Source organism: Lepisma saccharinum, chromosome 25 (assembly GCF_977018435.1).
Source record: "Lepisma saccharinum chromosome 25, izLepSacc3.1, whole genome shotgun sequence".
NCBI classification, from domain to species: domain Eukaryota; kingdom Metazoa; phylum Arthropoda; class Insecta; order Zygentoma; family Lepismatidae; genus Lepisma; species Lepisma saccharinum.
The window spans coordinates 58,243,919-58,258,501 of record NC_139253.1 but is presented as its reverse complement, the minus strand read 5'-3'; positions in this window follow the sequence as shown (position 1 = coordinate 58,258,501).

Sequence of the window (14,583 nt, the reverse complement as noted above, 5' to 3'; positions counted from 1 at the left end):
ATCATTGCCACGATGTAAATTAACATTGCCTGTGTTGTTGACCATCAATCCTAAAGCGCAGGCTTCGTGATGTAGAATTTCGGTGGTGCTCGATACGCTGGGATTCGGTTCGCATATGGCGAGTGGAAGTTGGAAACTTTCAAAGTCGGCGCATATCACCACGGGATGCCAGAGTAATGCCTCGTAGTTGGAAAATGTCATGTCTCGAGAAGGCATTTTGATAGCCGTAGCCGGATGTTTACTACACATTTCATGATGATCTCGGAGTTCTTCATCAGCATTCTTTTTTCCTCGACCGTAGAATATACTCAGGCATCTGTCGCATACTCGAATTTTATGGTGATTTGTGGTAATTTGACTTCTTGTTAATTTTGGAAGATTCTGAATTAGACAATAATGATAATTATCATCATCTTCGATCAGGAGTAATCTGATGACACGATTACTTTTAATGTTGCTATGTCTGAGAACGTAGATGGCGTTGTTTTTGTCTAATCCGAATATGTGTACTGCTATACTTTCGTTTTTATCTGTTTTGTACTGTGCCTCAAATTTACTAAAGTCTCGTAGATTTACGGGGTAATTAATACCAGCCATAGGTTTTTCAAATTCTGAGAGATATTCTGGCTTGTTGTAGTGGTATAAACATTGTTTGTTATTATTGGCTGGGTGATGATCGGCAATGATGCACCACAAAAAGCATCTGTTATCTTCATTTTGAATGTTGATGACGGCTTTCTTACTGGCTATTTCCGGAGGCAAATTTATGTAGGTGGATGCTCCCATCGGGTTGTATCGTGCCACCTTCAAAGTTAAAGTGTGAGGCGAACCGCAAAGTGTCCAACCCGATCCACGTTTTTGGAAAGTCTCGTGCTTGTTCAACAAAGCATCAAACATCTGGTTGCAAATGGCATCCACCTCATCGACGTCGGCGGCGTGGAGGCTCTTTACACCAGTGTAATGATGGAAAGTTTCTCGCTCTTTTTTCACGTTTTCGTAAATGACGGAAACGATGAGGTGGATTTTCAACGAGCATTGCAACAAAGCTTCGGTGATAGACGAAATTAACTTGCTTTTGACCGAGCGAAAAAAGTTGTTTAGATCAGATGTTTCTTCAGATCGGAAAGTCTCCTCGGTTAAAATATTTCGAATACTTTCGCCGGCACTCTTCTGCTTTCGTGGCGCTTGATCGTCAACATCGAGCTCTCTCTTACTTGATCCTTCCCCATGCACATTCTTCCGATGTCTACTCAAGTTAGAAATGGATATATATTTCCCACATTGGTCGCATGCACGTTTCGCTTCCTTCTTCTCCATTTTTTGCTAAGAAAAAAAAAGATGAAGTTACTAAAAATTGCACATTTTTTTGTGGTGTTATTTATATTAGATATGATCTCAATTTTTTCTTAAATAACCAACATGAATCTTTTTGGTTTCCGAAAGCAAACAATGGAGACTGTACACCGCACGACGACAGATCATGAATTTCTACCTTCCGTGTTAACTAAACTCAACGGTCTGTTGATCATTCACCTCAACAGCATTTGGACGAAATTGGATGAGGACGTGGGCAAGATGTTTTACGTCTTCAACAACAATTTACATTTCTACGAAATTCCGATCGACGGGAAACTTCGGATCACCGCGAATCCGGAGAACGTAGGCGAAATCAAAATATCTACCGGCAAGAACATTTTTCGAATCAAGCACGACAAAATGCTTTCTAACCTGGCATACGATGTTTCTGCAGGAGATTACCTTTACATGGAACTCCTCGGAGATTACGACAAACTCATTCCTCTCTTCGTAGAATTACGAATCGTCTATCCTATTATAAATAACCGTTAACCAAAAATGCCTAACGACATTTTCGGCAACACCAAGCGTGTGGACCACGCAGAAGAGATTCTCATGTTGGACGTTCGTGTTAAGAAGTTGAGGACCGATTTGATCGCTTTGCAGGAGACCTTAAACAAAAGTTTAGAGTCGGAAATCGCTACGCTCCAAACGCAATGTCTCGACCCCATTCTGAAAATCGATTCCGAACTGAAAACGCTCATAAAAAATTATGTCGACGTACCTTCTTACAACAGCGTTCAAAATATACAGTTGAGCGTGGATTCGCTTCAAAATGATTTGGCCAAATTACAGCAATTTCAATCGAAAAATGAAGATTTGGAAAAATTGAAACTCGAAATCGAAGAACGAACTTCCGCAATCGAAAAGAATTTCTCCGAACTTCAAACCGTGGTGAACGATATTGATGTAGAACGCTTGCACGTCGTCGTTTCCAAATTACAAGAAGAATTCACCGGCACGTTGGAAGAAATTAAATCCAAGTTACAGACTTTGGAAGATACCATGACGAACCTACCATCGTCGGACGAACTGCAGGTCATCGGTAAAAGCGTCGCGAACATAAAAAATCAATTGGAGGCCTATCAAGATTTCGAACACATTCAAACCACCATCGCTACGCTTCAGGCGTCCTTGGAATTGATCAACGAAGAAATTAAAAATATTCACGCTGAAGCGAGAGCGTTGACGAGCATTCAAGACGCGTTGAGCACGGTTCAGCAGAAGATCGAATATTTAGAAAATTTGAATGTCGAATCCAATCTCGCTCATTTTCATCACGTACTGGACAACATACAGGGTGACTTGGAATCGTTACGGACGAGCGTACCTTCGAGCGAAGATTTGGAAAAATTGAAAACGGCGGTGGCGGCACTATCCGAATCGAGCGACATCAAAATTTCTTTGAGCGATCTCGAGAGTAGGGTGGCCAATCTCCCCACCTCCAAAGAATTGCACGCTTTGAAAAGGAACATATCACGTATGCTGAAACGACTGGAAACGGAAACGGCGAACGTGGAACAGATTCGAGACGAAATCAGTTCGCTGGTGTCGACGCTGCCCACTTCGCAGAGCGTCGCCGATCTTCACACGCAGTTTACAGAGATGCGAAGCATCGTGAACGATCTTACCGAGAAGAGCTCGAAATTGAATCAAGTCGAGAACCTTCAGAACATCGTCGTCAACATCAGAGATCAAGTCGGAGTGCTGGAATCCACGCAGGAATCGACACTGGCTTCTTTCGGTGCCAAGTTACAAGAACTCAACGAAAACTACAAGCAGTTGAACGTGGAAGTGAAAATCAAACCGTCGTTGTCTGCCGTAACGGATACCATAGTCGAGCATTTGCTGCCCATCGAAAATAAACTCGGACACGTTCACAGTAATCTGCTCGGCGTCGACACTAAATTCGCTAAACTGCATTCTCTGCAAGCCATCGAAATCAACAGCGTACCCAATCAACAGAGAATCTCCACGTTCGTCGAAGGTAACAAACTGTACATGTTACATCCTTATCATCCGTACTACAAGTTTCTCCTCGATGGCACGATTCAGATAAACGAATTTTCGTACTGGTCTCACGGTAGAAAAGCTAGCGTTCCCACCATGACCTTGATATCGAATCGTGGTGTCCAGAAAGCAGGAAACATTCCTCTAGCACGTTGGAACGAAACGCGCAACATATATGAAATACACGAAGACGAAGATCTTACCGTTTTCGACGTGAGTGCCGGCGATAAGCTGATCATTCAAAACACGAGCGAGGTACCACCTTCGTTGAATCCCATCACGCTGGTGCTCCTCTTCAAACGTAATCTCTAAAAAATGTCTAGGCAAGCCATCGTCCAAGAATTGCATAAACCTGCACGCCGCAACTACAAACGTTTGGCGGTGGTAACCAAGGGCATCGACGACCTCTGGGAAAGCGACCTCGTCGAGATGAGTAGCGGCAAGTTAAAAAACGTACATAAATTGAACAAGGGCAACAAGTACCTCCTCACCGTCATAGACACATTCTCGAAATTCGCATGGGCTCTACCTTTGAAGGCGAAAATGGGAACATGAGTCACGGAAGCATTCAAATTAATTTTTCGCGAAAGCGGCGGCAGACGACCACAGTTTCTGCACACGGACAAGGGGAAGGAATTTTACAACGCCGTATTCCAAAAGTTTATTCAAAAACACAAGATACGACATTATTCGACCTTCAGTCACATCAAAGCCAGCATCGTGGAAAGATTTAATCGAACCTTGAAAACACACATGTGGAAACAATTCACGCTTCTGGGAAATTACAAATGGGTCGACATCCTGCCGGAACTCGTCGACACCTATAATAATACGGTGCACAGAACGATAGGCATGAAGCCAGCTGACGTTACGAAATCTGACGAGCAGCGTTTAATTTCTACTGTTTACTGTCCAAAGTACACGCCCACGACAAAAAAAGCTAAATACAAAATTGGAGACCAGGTGAGGGTCAGTAAATTGAAGCGAACGTTCGACAGGGGTTTCACACGAAACTGGAGCACGGAACTTTTTACGGTGGTTCGAGTTTTAGCCGGAAACCGACACACGTATATAATAAAAGATAGTAGCGGCGAGATTTTGAAAGGAAGATTTTACGAAGAGGAACTCTCTAAAACGAAACAACCCGACACGTACCTCATCGAGAAAGTATTGCGTAGGAAAGGTGACAAACTGTTTGTCAAATGGCTGGGACTTCCGGAAAAGAGTTGGATCGACGCGAACGAAGTGATCTTGTGAGTACGTGGAACGTGGTGAAGCGTCTACCGGATTCGGAAAGTCAAACGAGAAAAAAAAAGAACGGCGAGTTGCTTCCCGACAGCATCCGCTGTCTGATCGTAGGTCCTTCGGGGTGTGGGAAAACGACACTGCTCGTGGACAATTTTCTCCTCGCACCGAATTGGTTAGATTGGAAGAACAGGCACCTGTACGTGTTCTCGAAAAGTTTGGAGCAATCCAAATACCAGCAACTGATGAAAGTGTACGATGGTCTGGACATTGCAACGTTCGCTTCGGAAATAAAACCACTCGACGATTGTCGTGAAAATTCAGTCGTTGTGTTTGACGATGCCATCCTGGAAAATCAAAATGAAATTCGCAACTTTTTTACGCAAGGTCGTCACAAAGAAATGGATTGCTTTTACCTAGCTCAAACGTTTTCCAAAATTCCAAAACAGTTACTACGCGACAACGCTAATTTCATATGTTTGTTTCGTCAAGATCACACCAACCTCAAGCACGCGTACGATGACTACGTAGGCGGAGACATGAACTACAATCAATTTTCGGAACGCTGCTCTTCTTGTTGGAACAGTGACGATTTCGGATTCGCGACGATCGACATGACGAGGAAACCCATCGACGGAAAATACAGAAACAAAATCAACGACTTTCTAAACGTTGCAACGTTGTGAGAAACGATGTGTATAAATAACGTCATGACGAAACGAAAAATCGAAGACGAAAATCTCAAGCTTCGCGATTACCTCGCGAAACGCTTCAAAGGTTGGAAATCCGAGAATCGCGGATTCTACGAAGAGAAGAAACGTCAGGATCAACCCGTGATCGATGCCATCAGCGGTCTAGGTAAAGAAATTAAAAGTGTCACGGAACAAAATAAAAATTTGATCAACGAACTCGTACCACTCGCAGCTAAAAGTTACACCGTACCCACGCCCATTTCGAGCATTCCTTCGACGCCGTTCGAACTGAAGGACGTACCGGCACGACGTCGAGCCATAGGCAGCACGTCGTCTTCGGATAAGATCGAGTTGGGGCCTTTGGCACGAGACTACCTGAGCACGGGGAAGTTCGACAAGGATGAAGTGTTCGGATTGTATCCGAGCATGGAAAGCAACGAAGGCGGCGGTGTGGTGTGGAAGATTGGGAAATCGAAGGTGACCTTCGAAGGCAACGACATTAAAGTCAATTTAGGCGACAAGGATAGTTGGAACAGGTATCCGGGCACGGTGGGACTGTGGGAACTCGTCGCCAAAAAGCAGCCGAAAGATTACACCGACGAAGATTACCAAAGTTACAAGGAAATTCTGATCATGACGGATGCCTTGTACCAGAACAACGACGCCTCGCAGAATAGGGTGAAATCGAGCAGTGGTGATAAGTACAGGAATCTCATCAAACCGATTTGGAACCAGGTCAAAACAGGCAGCGGCGTCAAACGCTACAACACGTTACCCAAAGAATTCGTTTGGGTGGACGACGTTAGGAAACTCGTGGACCGATTGTTGGTGATAGCCGGCGAAGAGAATGCAGGCAATCGTAATTTCTACAACGAGAAGGTTGGCATCGTGGACATGATCAGCACGAAACTTTCCAACTTCATCGTGAACGACGACAAGGGCATAGGTTACCTGATCAAAATCATCAACACGCTGCCTCCGAGATTCTGGAACGTGGCCGAAGGAAAGGGACTCGTGAACGACATCATCAACAAGTTACCTTTCGAGATGCATTTACCTGGCTACCAGTACTGCGGACCGGGTACCAAACTCGAGAAAAGATTGGAGAGAGGAGACAAGGGTGTGAATCCGTTGGACGCGGCGTGCAAAGATCACGACATTGCCTACAACACCACGCAGACGGATCTGGACGCACGTCACGAAGCAGACAAGAAATTGGAACATGCAGCTTTCGAAAGGTTCGTGAGCAGAGACGCATCGTTGGGTGAACGGGTCGCCGCACTGGGTACCACCATCGCCATGAACACAAAACAAAAATTGGGGTGGGGTATATAAATAACATACAGTAAAAAAAACAACATGGCTTGCATAACTGATTTGCCGCACGAACTACTATCTAAAATATTCAAAAAGATAGTTAACGGAGATGTTAATAAACTTGTGATCATAGCTAAAACGACGCCGGCATTTCACATGGGATGCGAAATAGTTCTCAAGGACCGTCTTCGGGAGATCAGTGGAATGAGGTGCGGTGATCTCGACACTCTTCTGTCGGCTGCGGGGGAGAAATTGAACGAGAGGTAGGACGAACTGCACGAGGCGAGGCAGGGAAGAAGACGATATACTGATGATTGGCGTAAGTCCAAACAGGAAACTGAAGAAATCATCACGCACATCATCGCGTTCTCCGAAGCACGAACTTTCTTCCTCTGTTAAAAAAATCTTCGATACAAATCGTGAAAAAAAATATATATAAATAACACACATCGTGAAAAAAAATAATCTTCGGTATATATAAATAACACACATTGTGAATAAAAAATTAAATTTCTCTAACACACACACTGAAAATTTCTCTCCTTCGATATGACAACTGAAAAAATGAGTGACCTCCAAGCATTAAAACAAATGCTAAATTTGTCAGTCGAGTATGTAAAAATTCGGGAATTAGAAGTCGACAAACCTTACACGATAACTTCCGGTTCAATCGTTTCTACCCAGTATGGTCCCAAGGTGCGTCTGTTGCTCAACGCACAATACAGTCTATTTTTACCAGATCGATACGCTATCATGTTATCCGACGAGAAGCTAGCTATCTTAATCGAGAACAAAACTCGAATCGTATACAAGGGGACAAAGGAACTTCTTGGTAAGAAAACAAAGCATGTAATAGAATTTGTGTAATGGGGCTACGCGGAGTATATATAAAATAACATCCATTGAAAAAAAATCTCAGAACATTTATATATAAATAACATACCGTGAAAAAATAACACATAGAGCATCAACATGAAGCCCAAGGGTGTCGTGTACCAGATACCATATTCGAATCTAAAAAATCTAGGTGCCCTCGATGGGTTACTCACCAAGAAACAGCGCGAGAAGAAATGTTCTTGCTTGTCGAAAGGACATGGAATGAAATTACTCCTCAGCACACCTCAATTGAAAAGATTGCAGCGTTCGCGGAAACAGCAAAAGATCGGAGGTTTCATATTCAGCATCCCCGCCATCCAGGCAGCATTGGGGGCCGTGGGAAGTTTGGCCGGCGGAAGTGCCGCCATCGCGAAAACCGTCATCGACTCGAAGAAGAACAAGGCCGAGTTGGAAGAACAGAAACGTCACAACCTGGCCATGGAGAAGAAAGGGGGGAAGGGCGTGATGAAAAAGTTTAAAAAAAGAAACAGCAGCACTCACCAACCGAGACATTGAATCTCTGATCGAACCGTTACGAATCAAACACTTCAGAGGAGTTTTCATGTCCGACTCGTTACCTTCAACCGTCAAAAAAAGAGAATGTGGAGTAGTCAACTTGGACAATCAAGAAAATCCAGGCACGCATTGGATATGTTACCACAAAAACGACAATAACAAAGCATTCGTTTTTGATTCTTTCGGAGGTGTTCCACCTACAAATTTAGTCCATTATCTGAAAACGAACAAAACCTCTATATACTACAACGACGACCGCATTCAAGATTTCGGAGACGTGAACTGCGGTCATCTCTGCCTCTCCGTGCTCGCGTTTCTCTCTAAAATAAATAACCCCACGATCGAAGATTTCCAGAAAGCACTGTGGAACCTGAAACAGCATCACGACAATGGGCGTGTTCCATCTCACGAGCGAATCTTCGATCTTGAAACTCACGCTGCACGACGACATCGTCTATCCTAAATCCGTGGCTCTGCGTGCATTCTACAGCATGTACCTCATACCTAACGTCACGCATCACAACAACAAAATTAGCGTCGGAAACGAACACATCGTCGTCACGCCAGGCCAATACAATCTTTCCACTTTGCAAGCTCAGTTACCCAAAGGCGCGTACCTTTCTCAAAATTCGGTCACCCACAGAGTGGAAATCCTATCCGCGACGGAGACCGTGGACCTGGGCACCATGGGAGAACTTTTAGGTTTCGAGAACGACACCAAACTCGAAGCTGGCATCAAGCACGTGGCAACCAACATTCCTAAATTCTTGGCCATAGAGACTCTGAACGTACACTGTAACGTGGCGGAAGGAATGATCACGAAATCTTCGGACGGATTGTTAGGAAGTCACAAGCAGACGGGAATCATAGCCACATTCAAACCAAGTTCCGAGTTCATGGAACCGATCATCTACACGCCCTCTTCGCCGATCTATTTTCCAGTATGTCGCAACCGCATAGACGACATAGAGTTGGTGGTGACGAACGAGAAAGGAGAGGTGGTGGATTTCGCAGGTGCAACGACCACTGCCATCGTGGAGATCAGCGTATAATAAATAACACGCATAGTGAAAATGGAGCAAATCGAAAGTTACGAATTGCAATCTTTCCCTCCCAACCGTCGCACGTTCGCCAATCTCAACGAAGCGAACAGGGAGATCGAATACGATGTGGACGTAGGGGACGGGTTCGTTCATCCTCACAGAGCGGACCTCTACCTTCAATTCGACGTGGTGAAGAAAGAAAGCGGAGAAGCCTTTCCGCCCAATGCCAATTTGAAACTCGTGGACAACTTCGTGCCTCACCTCTTCTCGCAGGTGGAGGTGAGGAAACACGGTACCGTCATCGACAGAATCGATTATCCTGGCATCACGTCGACGGCAGTGGGAACATTGAAATTATCCAAAACGGACGCGGCATACTATCAGGCCGGGGGGTTCGAAGCGGGAACCAAAATATCGACGACAAGTCGCACGGTGCTCTTTCCCATGCGTCTGCTGCCGGGATTCTTCTCCGACTACAAGGAGATCATGTGGAAGGGGGGATTGCGCGTCACCTTTCGAAGAGCGGCCAACGACAACGACGCACTGATGCGATACACCAACTTGAACGCCGACGGCACGCCGATAGCCAACACTTTACCCGAAGCGGCGAAATGCGTCATCCGGAGCATGGAATTGAGAATGCCGATCGTGGAATACGAAACCAACTACGCCCTCAAGTACAAAGCGGAGATCTTGAAAAGTCCGCAGGTGCCGATTCACTTTCACAGTTACCAGTGCGTACAGAAGGTGGCATCGGGAAGTCACATGGAATTCGACGTGACGACGCAGTTCAACAACATACAGTTCGACATGCCAGATTTCGTCGTAGTGCTCTTTCAGACCGGGCGCGATAACAACCAGGAGAAAGATTCCAGCAAATTCGACGACTGCAAAATCAAGAACGTTTATCTCAAGAATGGACGCAACGAAGTGTTCCCGCGTGAGAATTACAACCTCGACATGACAAAAAACGATTACCTCAAACTTTACGAAGCGTTCTCGGCTTACAAACGCGTGACCGAGGGAAGCGTGGACATGTACTACACGCCCAGCGAATTCAAAGCACGCAGGCCGATGTTCGTCATCAACACCACGAAAAGAAAGCAGGTGGTGGTCAACGATCGCACCAATATCAAGGTCGTCTGCGAGTTCAACAGTCCGTTGCCCGAGGATACCCTATGCAGCGTCATCCTGGTCGCAGAGAAGTCCTTCGTCCACGACGTGAAGAACGAGAGGGTCACAGAGCAGTTTTAAAATATATTGCTTTCGTCGAACAAGAATGACTTTTTCTACAACCACCCATTACAAAAATTTTTAATCTAAAACGCCCAAAGCACTCCAATAGGATGTAGAGTTTTTAGGATCAAATCGAAATTCTTAAAAAAAAATTGAGGAGGGGGGGGTGGGGGCGCGCTTGCTTGTAGTTGAGTAGTTATCATCAAAACCTATCCAACAAACCCACAATCATCATCCTAGCTCAATTAGGAGCCGAGAAAATCAATGTCTTGGAAAACGTCTTAAGATATTTGTCTTAAGAAAATTTTCTTGATAGACCGGAAGTAACATCTTGACAGACCGGAAGTCGACTTTCTTAAAGATTAAGATAATTGTCTTAAGACGTTTTCCAAGACATTGATTTTCTCGGCTCCTATGGGACCTACAACAATGTAACTTTTTGGTCTAGTGCCTTCACGGATCTCCCCTAACTCTCTCACCTTTTGGATTCAGAACAACTCGCATATGTGATGTGGTCAGCACCACACAACCACACAGCAGACAGGGCCTCCCCCTATGGTGCAGTGGTAGCGTCATTTGCCTTGTAATCGGCGGGTCCCGGGGTTCGATACCCGGTGGAGGCACACATTGGTTCGGATCCCACTTTAAACTGTAGGTCCAGTCCCGATTAGCCTCACTGTGCATAAAGTGGATTTAAAACAGCAGACAGCCCCCTGCAATCATAGTCATAGCCTTTGAGCTGAATTTTTTTTTTTTTGAGCATAAAAAGTTAAAACAGATAAGATCCGAACCACACTTTCCACTTGATATCAAGCGCAATAAAAAATAGCCTAATAATGTGTCCCGCACACACATTTTTTCCTATCAACAAACGGTACACAAACAAAAAATGCATGCTAAAATATATGTGTAGTTCTGCGAGTATATTTTCTTCTACAATACGTTAAGGGGGTGTTTGGTTTGTTTCATGCGAGTCGCATCCACAATCCCCTTTCACGTCTGTTGGGCTCGTTTCAAAAATCAACTCACAGAACAAAACACCAATAAGAAAACATATCATGCAAGGTACTTACTTTTCTCTGGAACACACACTCAACAGGAACAAAAAAACTTTCTGTACTTTGTGTTCTGCGAGTGTATATTTCCTTCAACAATACGTTAAGAGGTGTTTGGCTTGTTTCATGCGAGTCGCATCCACAATCCCTTAACGTCTGTTTTGGTTAGTTTCAAGAATCAACTCGCTGAACAGTCGCTCTAGATGATATGGAAGTTTCCATGGCAGAGCTTCGGATTATAAGAGGATGCGAGGAGTGATATGTTGAGGAAATCCCATTGTCTGACAAGAGTACTTCCCGGCTTTTCATCGAATGCGTGGGGTGCGATGAAAAGCCCGGAAATCCCATTGTCTGACAAGAGTACTTCCAGGCTTTTCATCGAAAGCGTGGGGTGCGATGAAAAGCCTGGAAGTACTCTTGTCTGACAAAGGGATTTCCTCAACATATCACTCCTCGCATTCGATGAAAAGCCCGGAAGTACTCTTCCGCTCTCCTATTGTTCAGTAAACATGAAGAGATTTTTCCCTCTTCACGCAGCACACTCGATTTCAAATACCGCCACAATACCAATTTTTACATCATGAGGAGCAATTTACAGAAAAATATTGTAACAGGGGCCCAAAACATCGTAGGAGAGGTCGCCTGTTAGGTCGTAGCAGGGGCCAGGGATTTCCTTAACAAAAATAAATTTTGATTATCACACACACACACACATTGTAGAAGATCGCACCTGAGAGTTTTAAAAAACAAGAAACATCATAACAGATTACGCTGAGAGCAAGGTCGTGGTAGATTACACTGAGGGACCTTACAGTAAAAGGAGACAGCCTTATAGGAAAGTCATTTCAAAAGTAGGTCAAAGAGGTGCGAGCAAAATTTTGCAGGAGGTAAAAAAATAGCCTAAAAAGTGATGCCAGAGCTTTTTTCTGTCCACTTTTCTCTCATTGCAGGTTAGTTTTAATCCGTAAAACGTCGTAAAAACGGATTACGCTGAGAGCAGAAGCCTATTAGCAGATCGTAGTAGATTACACTGTGGGAGCTTACACTAAAAAGAGACAGCCTTATAGGAAAATGTCGTAAGTCATTTCAAAAGTGGGTCAAAGGTACGCCTTACAGGAAAACATCGTAGGGGAGGACAGCCTTATAGGAAAATGTCGTAAGTCATTTCAAAAGTAGGTCAAAGGTACGCCTTACAGGAAAACATCGTAGGGGAGGACAGCCTTATAGGAAAATGTCGTAAGTCATTTCAAAAGTAGGTCAAAAGACCCTTCCAGAACGTACCATCTTACCTACTCATGTATGTGCATGCACTTGTTTGATTACGCTTTTGCAGGATATTAGATTTCCCTGTTCTTAGGTACCCCGTTGGAGTGATATCTTTCAAAAAGACCATTGCTGTGGAATTTTACAGTGCTACGGGATGATCGTCCAGGGACTCCCACCCCCGACTATAAAAAGGCCAAGTTGGGCTTAACAAAAACAGTTATTTACCACCTTCACGACGACGAGGAACCTTTCCTCTAGTTTAGTCCACTTCTGGTGTCTAGACTGATAACAAAAATGTAGCATTTGCTGTAGGCCAATCCCTGTTTGCTGTCCCAAAGTCCCCTTTAGAAGAGCTTTGTATATTCAGATATTTCCGAATAGAAAGATAATGCCTAAAGGAAAGGATGTAAAGGCGTAAGGAAACGCATTGAAATGATCAGATATCGTTAAGTCAAGGGTAGGCCCATAGAGATAGTTTTGCAAACTCCACGGTAAAGAAAGTGTGTAAGACAAAAGTGTGGAGTTTGTTGTTTTAAGTTGTTTTTGATTGGATCGAAGTAATGCACCTGTTCCAGAAAACAACTTGTAATTAATATAAATAGAAATCGTACAATAAACCATATGTAATCCTCCATGATAATGTTTTGATTTGCTTAATTCTCCTAGAGCTCTAGTACTGTTTATTACCAGCTGTTTATTTACTCTTTGTACATGCGCAACGAACGTAGGGACAGAAATATAAATTTTATGTGTACCCCGACCCCCTTTGTAATTCCGGCGTTGTTATAAATCTTCTCTCGGGACACCCAGCGAGAGGTGTGGAAGGAGAGAGATAGAAGTAATCCATGGCCGGATTTAAAGCAGAGAATCGGGGCCGCTTTTACAGGCCCCACACATTCTCGATCTCTGCTATTTTGGAGGTGATGTGATCAACACCACGCTCCGGTCGCCTTTACCCCCAGGATTGCCCCAGGTACCCATTGATTTCAGGCTGAGTGAGCCCCAGAGCCGCTTCATGCGGTGACAAGACCAGAAAAATTTCGACCTTTTATCACCCACCCCGGGAATCGAACCCTTGTTTCCTGAGTGGAAGTCAGACGCCATAATGATTTTCTTTATATATACTTATCCCCTCTTTTCTAAACACGTACCAATTTTTGTGATATTTTCGGTTTTCTCATTACGGACAAACACAAATATCCATCACCTAACCGGGATTCGAACCCGGTACCCCTGGCTTCGTAGCGCGCTGTGCTGACTGAGGCCGGCTAGACCACCGAATATATGATTACCTTTGAATAATAAATTACTAATTTTCCTCCTTTTGAGAACATGTAGTGATAATATGCAGTTGCTAAGTTGCGAATCTTCCATCGACTGCCTATAATGCTCCTTTGTGCAAAGGGATTCACTCGTCCAAACATCCTGAAATACTCCGGGTGGAAACGAACTGAAAAAAAAAAAGGACGAGATATCCTGACCTTTTGGTCTTTTGGGTGCCCTTTTACCCAAAGCAGTAGTTGTTGATTTTCTCTGAATTTAAAACCCTCCAGCGGACCATAGAGCTGAGGCTGGAACTCTGAGAGCTTTGTTTGCTCTGGCAAATGGTTTGTTTTTGTTGGTTAGCAACGCTGAGCACGTTGCAGCGAATGTGCATTGGGACGGCACAAAACCTTTTATTTGCCCATTAATATTGCTTACGTGACCCCAGAGGCTTTTATTTCAAGCGACTGAAAATGTGGTTAGGGACGCTTCATTTTCCTCTCTTAAAATATGTAGAGCCTTCGTGCAAGTTGGACGGAAAGGGTGGGAGTCCTAATTAACGAGTTGCCTTTAAGATGAGGCTACATGTCGGGTTCTCAGGTACGTGAGTACCATTGTAACAAGGCCTCATTTGCCCTTAGGATCTGGCTGGAATAAAGGAGGTACAGTAACAGTATAAATCGATTTCACTACATCAAGGAATGCGAT